The 13,836-nt window shown below is 35.7% G+C and overlaps 1 protein-coding gene across 5 annotated transcripts in view; it reads right to left on the reverse strand.

Moving 5' to 3' along the window:
- Nucleotides 1-13,836, reverse strand: part of CPSF6 (cleavage and polyadenylation specific factor 6) — a 68,526-nt gene that overhangs the window by 23,327 nt on the left and 31,363 nt on the right. For 4 of the 5 annotated variants that reach the window (XM_021665942.2, XM_021665940.2, XM_021665941.2 and 1 more), the window contains one exon: nucleotides 8,522-13,384. The exons of the other annotated variant lie outside the window; for it this stretch is intronic. The gene's annotated coding sequence lies outside the window, so the exon portion shown is untranslated. Of the gene's footprint in view, nucleotides 1-8,521; nucleotides 13,385-13,836 lie in introns of those variants that run through there. 5 annotated transcript variants of the gene reach the window in all.

The following is a 13,836-nucleotide window of genomic DNA, read 5'->3' on the forward strand; positions in this document are numbered from 1 at the left end:
AATCACAATGAGTTACTCACTGAATGGAAATTATTTCCTGGCTCCTAAAAAAACAGAAGTAATATTCATTGGTTTTATATCTCCTTCCTGAATACAACACACATAATGTAGACGTGTGTGTGTGTGTGTGTGTGTGTGTGTATTTATATACAGCCTATGATATGCTTTCACCTAGGGCTAAAAACAAAAACAAAAACAAAAAACAGCATCATAAGCTAAGTAAAATTAAGACCACTCTCTTAACACTTTCCATGAGAATTCTACTCAGAATGTTAGGATACCATAAATTTCCTCAAAACAAAAACAAAAAAACAAATGTATTTTCAGGCCAGGTGCAGTGGCTCAAGTCTGCAATCCCAGCACTTTGGGAGGCCGAGGATGGTGGATCACTTGAGGCCAGGAATTCGAGGACAGCCTGGGCAACATGGTGAAACCCGCCTCTACAAAAACTGCCAAAATCAGCTGGGTGTGGTGATGCACACCTGTAGTCCCAGCTATGAAGGAGGCTTGAGCCCAGAAGGCTGAGGCTACGATGAGCCATAATCATGCTACTGCACTCCCGTCTGGGTGACAGAGACCCTACATTTAAAAAAAAGGATTTTCTAAGTTAACAGTCTTAAGTACTAAATACCTTCCTTTTAAATGACTCTCATTGTGTGCACTGAGTAAACTTAGAAACATTTTCAGTATAAGAATGGAAATAAAAACAGTTTGATTAGCTGACTCCACCATAATAGTCAGAATATTATTAGGTTAATTCTGGTTTGACAGATTAGAAAAGGATCTTTCAGATCTTTCTTGGTTCTTAAATCAGATCTTCAGTTCCTGGGTCTGCCCTTTACTGGTTGTATTACTTGGGGCCTAAACGCATGTACTGAACTGTTTCCTCAATGATTAAAATGAAATTATCAAATCATGATTTACTGATTCATTTCTTACCTATGCCAATCTCTAGATGGCAGCATACTACTAACATTTAAAAATACTTAAGCCACTCTAACAATCACAAAATATTTAAAAATAAGATACCAATTTTCACCACTAAAATAGATTTTTAAAGCACTAAGTATTGAAAAGAATGTGGAGACATTTTCACATACAGCTGGGGTAAATCTGGAGCAATTTAATGTGTCAAAAAACTCAAATTTTCATACTGTGAATTAAGCACTCCAAGAAATTCATTTTTGGAAAACAGGTATTTGCACTAAGATTTACTTGTAAGGAAATTCATTGCAGCATCCTTTATAATACTCAAAAACCTAGTGAAATAACCTGAACACCCAGTGGCAAGAACTGGTTAAAACTATGTTACAAGTTGAAATACCAGGTAGCCATTAAAAGTAGTTTAAAGGCACAATTTGTCGATCTTTAATGTGCATACAAATCACCGGGGATCTTGTTCACACGGTACATTCTGCATTTGTAACCAGTTCCCAGACCAGGTGATGCCAATGTTGCTATCCATGTAGACTTTCAGGAGCAAACTTAAGAGCATTTAAGAAAATGTCGATACTCTAATAATTAAAGTCCTCAGCTGCCCCTCATAACCTAACTAAACATTCTCTCTGTAAAACTTATTTATTCACACAAAATACGTCATATCCAAGAACTCATGCTACTAGTAATGTTGAGTCAGCTGTTTATTTCTAAACTATGTCAATGGTACTTTTGCCTGTGATTTCATCACAATATTATGTAACCAATGAAATACTGAGTGCAAAAGAGAACTGGCTTAATGAAAACTAAGTTTACTTGTTTTTATTTTTCTTTTTGAGACAGGGTGTCTCATTTCACCCAACCTGGAGTGCAGTGGGGCAATCTCCAGTCGCTACAGCTTTCACCTCCCAGTTTCAGGTGATCCTCCCACATCAGTCTCCCAAGTAGTTGGGACCACAAGCCCGTGCCATCACACCCAGCTAAATTTTGTATTTTTGTAGAGATGGTGCTTCATCATGTTACCCTGGCTAGAATTCCTGAACTCAAGCGATCCACCTGCCTTGGCCTCCCAAAGTGCTGGGATTACAGGCATGAGCCACTGTGCCTAGCAAGTATTTTGACTCAGTAAAAAATGAATAGCTTTAAAAATTGCTACTGATAAATAACCACTTGTCCCCATTAGGATGACTACTATCAGATGAAAAGCACAAGTATTGCTGAAGATGTACAGAAATTACAATCCTCATGCATTGCTGGTGAGAATGTAAAATGGTGTAGTAGCTATGGGAAAGTTTCATGATTCCCCAAAACGTTAAGCACAGAATTGCCATCACCGAGCAATCTCATTCCTATATACCCAGAACTAAAAACAGGGACTTAAAGATAGTTATACATCCATGTTCATAGCAGCATTATGCACAATACTCAAAAGGTGCAAACTAACTGTTCACTGACAGATGGATAAACATGTGGCATATATGTACACTATGTGATGACATTCAACCATATAAAGAATTTGACACATGCTACAACAGGGATGAATTTTAAAAACATGCTAAGTGAAATAAACCAGACCCAAAGCACAAATATTGTGATTCTATCTATATGATGTACCCAGAATAGGCAAATGCAGACATAGAAGTACAATAGAGATTATCAGGGGCTGGGGCCAGGGTGGGAATGAGGAGTTGTAGGAATTCACTCAAGGCAGAGGAAAAATATTAAAAATATTTTTAAAAAAGTTATAAAGCAGTTCTTGGCAAAAGGCAGCCTAAATCCCCTTTACACTGGTTAATAAGTAAAGCAAATAGCTAAAGTATGTAAGAAAGTTTACCTAACTTGTTTACTCATGTAGTCTTAAAACTAAACTTTAAGCCAAATGGCCCTCTCAGGAGGAAGTCAACCAAATATACTACCCGCTAATAGTGTTTGCTTTAGGCATCAAAACCTGTCCTTTAATCAACCTCTAGCAGTGTTAACTCAAGCCTTTGTCAATTAAACTCTACTAAATAAATGCAAGTCTCGCTAGCTAAAAAAAGCTGGCAGCTGCTATCTCGTTACAGCACTCTCCAAGGAGTCTGTAAGCCACCCAGTCACACTCAGCCAAACTGGCAAAGCATATCTGTGTGTCAGTGTACTTTATTCATACGTCGCTACGTTGAAGTCTGCAAACAAACCCCCTGCAAGTAGTAACCCCAACAATAGCACCCAAAATGGGGCAACACCACCAGGGAGTTAATGTTTAAAGGGAAGAGTTTGTTTGGAATGATGAAAAAGTTCTAGAAATGGATAGTGGCAATGATTGCAAAACACTGTGAATGTATTTAATGCCACTGAATTGCATGCTTAAAAATGGATAGAATGCCAACTTCCATGTTTTACAATTTTTTAAATGCTGACATAGCTCTTGCAATAGTTGCTAACAAGACAGTGAGGCAGAACTGTAATTCAAAATCATTCACTCAAATATTAACATTTGCATGCCACACACTGATGCAGACACTTGGGATTTAACAGAAAATAAGATCCTTGCTTTCATGGGGATTTACATTTGAATGAACAAGCATAATATACACGGTTAGGTCATAAACGCATGGGAAAAGTAAAGAATAAAGCAGAGTTAAGGGAGGTAGCAGTTTCCATTCAATAGAATGGTTAAAACAAACCTAATTAAGATTCTTCTGAAGCAGGCATCTCCAGCATTCCAGGAAGGAGAAATGGCCCACACAAAGGCTCACATGCAAGATAATATCTAGCCTGTTTGAAAAACAAGGCAAGAGTAGCTAAAATGGAGTATGTGGAAAGGTATTGGTAGATCTGGTCAGAGGTAAGAGAGGCCAAACTGGTCAGGTGTGGCCGCTCACGCCTGTAATCCCAACACTTTGCGAGGCTGAGGCAGGACATACTCAAGTTCAGAAGTTTGAGTCCAGCCTTGGCAACATGGCAAAAAGTCCATCTCTACAAAATAGAGAAAAATTAGCCAGGCGTGGTGGTGCACACCTGTAGTCCCAGATACTCAGGATAGGATGGGAGAATTGCTTGAGACCAGGAGGTGGAGGTTGCAGTGAACTGAGATCATACTACGACACTTCAGCAAGGCTGAGAAAGATCCTGTCTTAATAAAAAAAAATGGAGGAGAGGGAGCAAATCATGGAGAGACTTTTGTCAGGACTGCAGTTTTACATTGATAGAAATGAAGAGCTGGCTGGGTGAGGTGGCTCAAAGCTGTAATCCTAGCGTTCTGGGAGGCTGAGGTGTGAGGATTGCTTGAACCCAGGAGTTCAAGGATGCAGTAAGTTACAGTCACACCATGGCACTCAAACCTGGGTGACAGATCCTATCTCTTAAAGAAATGGAGAACCACTGCAGGATTTTAAAGAAATAATATAGACTGACAGCTATGCTGACAACAGACTGTGTAAAGTGGCAAAGGCAAAGAGCAATCCTAGTAGTAGTAAGAGATCCTAGTTATTTTCTGATGGTAGAGACAATTTCCCTGTAGTTGAAGGGTATGAGGAGACAAGAGTGATCTGTTTTGGGCCTACACAATTGATAATATTTATATTTGCTGTTGGATAAGACTGTGGGTTGAGCAGGTAGGTAGTAGGGGAAAGGAGGAGGTGAAATAGCCCATTTGAATTGGAAATATAAATGTGGAAACTGACAGCATATAAAACTACTGCCATGAGACTGGATAAGAGAACCAAGTGTAGAGACAAGTCCCCTGGAAGTGCCCTCAAAATTAAAAGGTTAGGGGAGAGAAACAGCAAACTAAGAAAGAATAAATGTGACTTTGCCTCCCTGGCTTTAACCTCTGCTATTAACTGATCAAATAACTAGTCTTGGCCAGATCTAATAAAGGCACATTCTGTTCTTGATGTGTGTGTAAGTCGAAGAAACAATTGGTAGAAGATAAATTACTCTAGATAAATTACTGCCCAGGTATGTATAATAGAGATAAGGAGTTGGGCCATTCGTCTTTTAGTGTTCACTCATAGTAAGATGATTTACTAAGTCAAGGAAAACATAAAATTGACTGCTAAAGTTTATAGGTAGGCAGTCTCTTAGTGTGCACACACATACATAGCATGTGCTGTTTACAAGTAATGTAAAATATAAAACCTCAAGTTTACACACTTGGGAGTAAAATGTGCTGCCAGTATCCTTAGATAGATTTGTGAGCTGTATAAAAATGACTTCATCAAACAAGTGTTTACAATAGATAACCTAAGATATACTATTGTGAAAAGGCAGCCATCACTAAAATCCTTTATAATTGTTAGCTCATTTTCACATTCTGCAAATCACTTCGACTGAATATTCCTAGGATAGGTTAGATGCCTAGGAAGATTCTTGCATTCTGTGTTAAGACTAGGTAATTCCCCCCTCACTTGAGGAAAGCTGAAGAGGTCATGATGTAAAATGATAACCTATTTCAGGGGGAATAAAGAGCTAAAGTGGTACACCAGGCTAAGATTCTATACTGTACTGGGGAGAGGTCCAATTTCTAGACTCAATGCCAACATCTTCCACCCATTATACCCACCTACCTCATATCTAATAGGAGAGTAGAATCTGTAGAAGTATTTACATGAGACAAGATACCACACTAAAATTCTATGGCCTATCTTACACACAAGTATCTAACACAGTATCTTGTAGAGTAGTACTCAACATCTGTGCAAATGAACTTTTGATAGTATGTTCCTAAATGGTTTGGGTATCAGTAAAGCTTAAAATCTTATGGTGGTGGTGGCTTAGCATCATGACATTCAGTAAACAACAAAATTTGGAATCACAAAATCATTCTAACCTCTACTCACTATTCTGCTAGTCATAACCTCTCAAGAGTCCATTGCCTCCCTTTTGAAAGTAGAACACTGGCCAGGCGTAGTGGCTCAACGCCTGTAATTCCAACACTTTCAGAGGCCAAGGCAGGAGGACTGCCTGAGTCCAAGAGTTTGAGACCAGCCTGGACAATATGGCAAAACCCATGCCTACCAAAAATACAAAAATGTTAGCCAGGCATGGTGGCATGCACCTGTGATCCCAGCTACTCAGGAGGCTGAGGTGGGAGGATTGCTGGAGCCCAGGAAAGGCAGCAGTGAGCCATGATCACAACACTGCACTCCAGCCTGAGTGACAGCAAGATCTTGTCTCAAAAAAAAAAAAAAAAAAAAAGAAAGAAAAAGGAAAAAAAAGAATACTATCTCAACTGTCTTGTAGGATAATTAATAAATAAAGCAATAGGTACAAAAACAATTTTTAAAAATGTTGATGATTGACTAGGCACAGTGGCTCACGCCTGTAATCCCAGCACTCTGGGAGGTCAAGGCGGACAGATCACTTGAGGTCAGTTCAAGACTAGCCTGGCCAACATGGTGAAAATCCGTCTCTATTAAAAATACAAAAAAAGTAGCTAGGCATGGTGGCTCACACCTATAGTCTCAGCTACTCAGGAGGCTGAGGCTTGAGAATCGCTTGAATCTGGGAGGCTGAGGTTGCAGTGAGCCAAGATCACGCCACTGCATTCCAGCTTGGGTGACAAAGGAAGACTGTCTCAAAAAATGAAATGTTAATAGCAATCCCCTAAAAAATAAAAGGACGGCATAGGAGATTGTGTTCTTGAGCTGGGTTGACAACTGTTAAACTGAAAACCGATGGAAGACAATTACTGCCTTCTCCATCCCACAGCTTGATCCATCTACCCTCTCCCAGGGAATGTGTTAACTAGGTGGACTGCCACCATAATGGGAGCTTAATCTTAGACTAACCAAATCCTGATAATCTCACAGATCAACACTGTCACTTCTAAACTAAGCTATGCCCACAGCACAATGCCCTCAATTTCTATTTCAAAGAAAACTTGTTACTAAATATGACATCTTAAAGTTTTACCATGAATCTGTAGCCCACAAACTTCTTTTTTATCTACTCTTATCGTCTCTCCTGATGGGAAGGAGTGTTTCACTTTTATCTATTCTTATCAATTTAATCTGCAGCCAAGCAGCTTTTTGAAATGCTGACTGTGACACTTCACACAATTCAATGATTCCACATGACTCTAAGGACAAGCTTTAATGTGACTTACAAGCTCTGGAGGGCCTAGCCTTGCCAACTGCTTGAGCTCCACATAGGCTATGTTTCTCACTCCCTGCTTCAGCCAAACTGGCATTCTTTCAGTTCCTACTAACATGCTTCTCTTGCCAAAATCCGTTTTGCAAGTCTCTGCCTAAAAGGTACTTCCCTTTTCCCTTCACCAAGTAATTTTTTTTCCTACAGATCTCAGTATAATATTAAAGTAGTAAATTTTATTTTAAAAAGTGTTTCTATAAAATATAGATTTTTTGAAAGGTAAAGTATGTATAACTTATCTGGAACTGACAATGGCTGATCAGAACTGATGTGCCATATGAAAATCCAAGAACCGTTAATGAATTACAAAAGGGAGAACAAGACCAAGAACAGCACTGGAAATCATTTTTAATAATTACTGTTTCATGGTAATGGCTCTGAAACAAAACTACAAAGACTGAGAAAAATCTGTCCATAAATTTTGTTTAAAAAAAAAAAAAAAAAAAGCTGCCCTCTTTCACTAATAAGGTCTTGAACTGAGTCATATGTAGTGTGGCATCTGGCCAAAAAATACTCCTAATGGGCCAGGTGTGGTGGCTCAGGCCTGTAATCCCAGTACTTTGTAAGGCTGAGGCAGGCGAACCACCTGAAGTCAGGAGTTCGAGACCAGCCCACCATGGTGAAACCCTGTCTCTACTAAAAATAAAATTTTTGCCAAGTGCGGTGGCACACGCCTGTAGTCCCAGCTACTTGGGAGGCTGAGGCAGGAGAGTCACTTGAACCTGGGGGTGGAGGCTGCAGTGCTGAGATTGTAACACTGCACTCCAGCCTGTGTGACAAAGTTAGACTCCAAAAAAAAAAAAAAAAAGAAAAATTCCTAATGATCTTCTTCTCTTAAAGTTAAATGCCCTCACAGGGCAGGGACGAGTCTCAACTAATTCAACACAAATGGGAATTAATGGAAACATATAACAAAGAGTAATAGGAAACCTAACAAAAACCTGAACCACAATTTTAGTAGAGGCATGGAAAGGGGTCCCGGTGATGGTAATACTATTTCTCATGTTATTTCATTGTTTAGAACTGTTACCTTTAACATACTCTGAAGCTTGCAGGTAAGAAATCTGAGGCCTGATATTAATACCCTGGCACAGAAATATTTATTGAACTCACAAATCTGTTACTGTTTCAAAAGTATCCTATAATGTTTCCAAGCTAACTAGTAAAATATTTTTGCTGCAAAAATTTTTACTTGATTAAAATCTAGTGAGGTTAATGATTATCTAAAACTAGACAAATGCTTTCTGAATCTTCGATTTAAAAACAATATAACAGCCAAGAAATCTGCCAGGCCTCTTAATCCTAATTTTAGCCCAAGTATCAGCTGCTTTAAAGAGCATCAAAATGTCAATACATAAGACATTGTATACTGCCAATATATATTAACTATTTAAAACTATACACAATGGTTACCAAATTACAAATCAAACAAAAGGGACAAACTGCAAAGTCTTATCAAAAGTTTGTTTTATTTTCGATACAAGATAAATACCATGCTTGTTACTAGTGCAGTTTAAGACCAACAATGGCCATATAGCAAACTGCCAAACAGTCACCTAAATGCTAAAGAAAGGAAAGACAAAATAAACATTAAACACAAAATTGCAATTACAAACATTTTAATAAAATGGAATGAGCATTTTTAATAGAAGCTAGTATGAAGTCTAATTCTCATGGACAGCCAAAAAAAAAAAAAAAAAAGTCTATTTGATCAATTATCACCTTACCTTTTTGCACAGAAATCTTATTGTGAAGTCACCATAGAGTCAATAGCTAAAATTTTAAGACTTTCTTTGGCCTTCTGATATTAAACAAATTATTTACAAACTGTGATCAGTAATTCATGGATATTGGTAATATGATACAATTTTTTTTGTTAAGGGCTTTCCATTAAAAATTGTAAAATAACTTTGTAAGGCTGTACAGGGCTGTAAACTACTTTACTAATAAACCATGGGATGCACAGGAAGGAATAGACCTTTTTTTTTTAAGGCTAAAGTCATCAATAGTATAGATGCATTCCTTAAAATACATTGTGATTTATACCCAAAGGATCCTTTCCCATTAAATACCACCTGAGTACTACAATTTTCAAAGTAAAAAAATAAACATGAATTCACCATAATATTTTTAAATAATTTAACTTACAGAATGCTGAGAAGTGTTACGCAGTAACAATGCAACAAAAAGAACACACTTTCAAAATGAAACATTTTTGCTAAATGCAGGGTCGGTCCAATTCTGAATATTAATGTAAAACATTTACACCCATGGCAGAGTTTTAGTATACTCCCACATGAAAAAACTCTTGCTAGTATTTACTATGCAAAGTTACCGCTTCAAGATTTGTGTGACTTCAATTAAATTCAACCTAATATTTAAAAGACTCCCATTACAATATGTTAATTAATATAGCAGGAAGTCTTTAAAGACATTAAAATCTGTCTATATATAATCAAGTATTTATACGTCCCAAACAAAAAACATAGTAGCTGCATACTCAGTGAATGCCAACAACCTGAAATTTTTTAAAAAAATTGGTTAAGATAAACCTAAATCATTCTGAACAGTGTTGCCTGAATATTTAGAATATTCACAAAAATTCATATTGCTTCTTTCTAATGCCAAGAAAGAAGAATATAAGAACTTTCTCCCAGAAGCCTAGACATTTTAATATTTTCTATTTCAGCTTACAATGAAACTTTAATCCTGAATCTTGATTTCTCTAAACCAAAAATCTCACATTATGAACACAAGGAATGCCATATGTAAGGCCACATCTTAATAAATTTATAATTTTTGGTTGAATATTTAGTGAAAAAAATCAGTCTAAGGCTTCTAAGAGTCAAGTTGCTAAAAAATATAAAATAAAACAAATACACCAGTGTTTAAACTGAAGGTTAAGTTTAAAAAAAAAAAACCACACACGCACACACAGTAAGAACAGAAAAATAGAATGCTTTGCTACAAAAATCCCACTAATATATTTTAGCACAAAAATGTCTAACATACACAGTGAATAAGCGTGCATTTAAGTACATACAACTGGGGGAAACATTTACAGAGGGCTATGGGATGCAAGTGAACTTAATGAGTAAAATTTAAAAACCAGTTGTTATCTGTAAAACAGTGAGAATCTCAATATTGTATTCTCAGTAAAGAATTAGAACATAAACTTCCTCTTAAAATAACTTAAGCTGAAGCTTAAAACACAAAATTGGAGCCGTTTTAGAAAATACAGAAAATGAAATGATCATTCAAATATGAAAACCAAAATGTTGAGAGCACTCCAACATAAAAGTCTTGTAATAGCATCTCATTGTATAAAACAGTATGTATTTAGATTGGCACATTTAAATACATAAGGGAAAGAGAAAGTCTTTACCCTTTGAACAATTTTCCCCTTTCACTATAAAATATTATACAACATTCAGTAAAACCTCCATGTTTATTTTAATAACTGACCTGAAACTAGTAAAAAATAAAGCAATATTCTCCACAGGAGAATTAAATGAAAATAGTATCTTAAGCTACAAGTTATCTGTATATTCCAAATTGTCGTTAACTGCTTAAGAACATTCTAGGTAAAAGGACCATTAAATGGGCTAAACTATGATCAAAAGCCACTGCACCTTACTCCAAACCTTACGAAAACTGACAAAATAAAATACACATCTGCAAATTTACACTGGAATATGGTTTCCACAACATAGTTTCTTTAACCTAAAGCAGCACTTTCAATCCAAAGTGTTGCTTGAGAAGCAATATCATTCAGGTACTCTATCACTCATCTGTAACTTTACTACTGGCTGAAAGGAATGTGACTGTATAGCACTAATAAATGCTATGTTTTAAAAATTCAACTTGTGTTCATATCCACTACAGTTATTAACTAAGAAAAAATAAAAAGATCTCTGAGACACTTTTTTTGGTGTCTATGCAAGGATTTATCTCTTTGGATTGTTTTTACACATTAAAAAAAAAAAAGGAAGTGTTTTCAAATAACATCAGCCCATAAATAACTGAAGTGGGTATGAAGAACAAAAGAAGGCTTGCATTTTCACCTTTACTGCTACACATTCATGTGTTATCAGGGAGAGAAGGACTTTGTAAAATTACTTGGTCAAACCAAGAAGTTATTTCCTTCTGACAACACTTAAACATCATGGATTAGCAGCAAACAAATCTAGTACACTCACATTGTCTGCAACAAAAGTCATGTAATGAGATCAGCCAAGCAGGGAGAAGAGTGATATAGAAGGAACAATTAAAAGGTTGCACTGATAAAAAATGAAAAGGTAAATAAAGGATTTCATTAGTATAAAATTTCCAGTTTCATTTCAAGTACAGTTAGATTTTTCTGATTCCATTTTTAAATTGTTCAAAGAAATTTTTATTCTCATGGACATTTTTACTTACCTTTTAACCTATTAACTAATTTCTCTTGTAATATTTATATGTCCATACTTCTTCACATTAGGGTATTGTAGTTAAAATATTAAGAAGCCAAGAAATGACAAAAACAAGAAATATACAGAAAACATGAAAATTTTGATACAAATCTAAAATAATGTCAAAAAAGCAACTGCATTTTCAACAAAACGCTTAAAAAATCATTTCTGAAAGCAAACAGTTCTGATAAACATCAATGATCCCATGCACAGATATTTCAAACACAAAATATTTTAAAATAAAACTGGCAGTGATATGGGTAACTCAAAACAGCTAATTTTGTTGGAAGTGGTTTGATAGCAGACAAGATAAAATTGAAGAACAGCAGTGGAAATTCCTGGAGGGTTTCTACAGTTGCACATAACATAGTATCTAGGGTATTTTAATACTTTAAGCATTGTCCTAGAATTTGGGTATACTTTAACAACCAATGTCTATTAACAGAAGATCTCTCAAAGATAATCAGATCTTAAAATGTTAACTTGCTCAAGAATTTTAACTCAAATTTCTGAAGTAGTGATTTCAAATTACATTCCCATAAAAACACCTGATCAAGTTGACACCCTGCCTCCGCCAATTTTGCAACCAAGAACACATACTAGCCAGATGCTTTTAAAGAGGGCCTATATGTAAGGCAGGTTTGAAAAAAAATATTTGATTAACTAAGTAACTATATAGCATGAATCAATAGGTTGCATGAATATACACAAAATTCCTTAAACTGTGCAGACACAGTATACCTGTCATTTCCCATTACAAATACTGGAGAATACAACCTAATGTTAATGAACATCACATTCTTCAAAAATTTGTACCAATTGGAAAATAAAACTAAGCCTCTCTTTACTCATATTTATCTGCTGCGGGGCTGTATTTACACTGCCTATGGCTTAAAATATAAACCATAAGGACACTCAATAGAAAAACAGCAAATAATTGCAGCATCAAATCAGAATTGTCAAAATTTCCTCAATGTTAGTGGTTCACAATTGTTTCGGTACATCTGTGTTGTAATTAATTTGCATTACAAATCAAATATGTACGGGTTTTTACTTAAAAACCTCCATTTTTTGACCCCTTACACATTGACTGGATTGCTATGTCTGTCAAATATCAATTTTTACAAGTTTACATACCATTCAGCAAAGTCACAAGCTAACTAGGTAAAAACAGCTAGAAAAGCAGAATATAGAAAGAGTAAATATCCATGTAATGACCTATTCTAATATCAAAATCAAGGGCAAAAGACACTTAATTACTGTGTTTAATTCACTGAACACAAGATTAGATTGATGCATATCCAAAAACGCTATTGCAATGCTTTAAAGGACAGTAAAAATGTCATAGTAACATTATCTTTAGGTATTGCTGAACACAAGACTTTCCCTGAGGTGTAAACATCAAATAACTTGAACAGCTTTACACATCAGCCCCATTGAACAGTTTATTACAACACTACATCTATTGTAATCAAAGTGGTGCTGTTTACAGACATTATCATATGAACATTTTTAACAAGAACAAACTACTATAAAAACAAGCATTTACTTGACTTTTTTTTTTCCAATTGCTTGCACATTATAATGGCCAAATGTATATAACCAGTAATAAAGGTGCAAAAGCTATAACTTTTTAAATCACACAGGTTTCCTTCAAATAAAACAGTTAAGCAACATAAAAAATAAAAGTAGAGCTACTGGTTACCATTTATGCAGATTTGCTTTATTCAGATCTATTCCTGTTCATTTTATCCATGAATCCTTACAGGTTCAGTTCAATCACAAGAAGCAAACTGCTGGACAAGCGTCATTTTTCCCCCATGAAGACTGTTTTGTCTTGGAAGGTGATCCTCTTCCTTCAGCTGTAATGTGTCAAAATTTGTGATGTAGATTTTGCTATTCCCCAAAATACACAGAAAAATGCTGGCTTAACTATACATATACAAGTCGTGCATCTACTTCACTGTTATGTATTCTAACACAAAATAAGAATTAACTGAAACGGTAGCTGCCTTTGTGCTGGTGAAATGTTCCAATTTATCTGATGATTAAACTGAGATTCTGATTTTGTTCTTCTTAGATAATACTGCCTTATAAATTTAATGACTGAAGCAGAAATGAAAATACAGCAGCTACTGTTTCTGTGATGATGGAAACATTCATAAGTCATCTTCTAAAATATGCAAACTACAAAAATAAACAGAAAATGCTTGGATGATTTTGATGTAAATATTTTTCATTCACCCACATATCAAGTCTATAAACTCATTTAACAATTAAATGCTGAACTAAATATAAAATGCAAAATTATTTT

This window comes from Aotus nancymaae, unplaced genomic scaffold (genome assembly GCF_030222135.1).
Source record: "Aotus nancymaae isolate 86718 unplaced genomic scaffold, 86718_ANA_hifiasm-v0.15.2.pri h1tg000016l, whole genome shotgun sequence".
NCBI lineage: Eukaryota > Metazoa > Chordata > Mammalia > Primates > Aotidae > Aotus > Aotus nancymaae.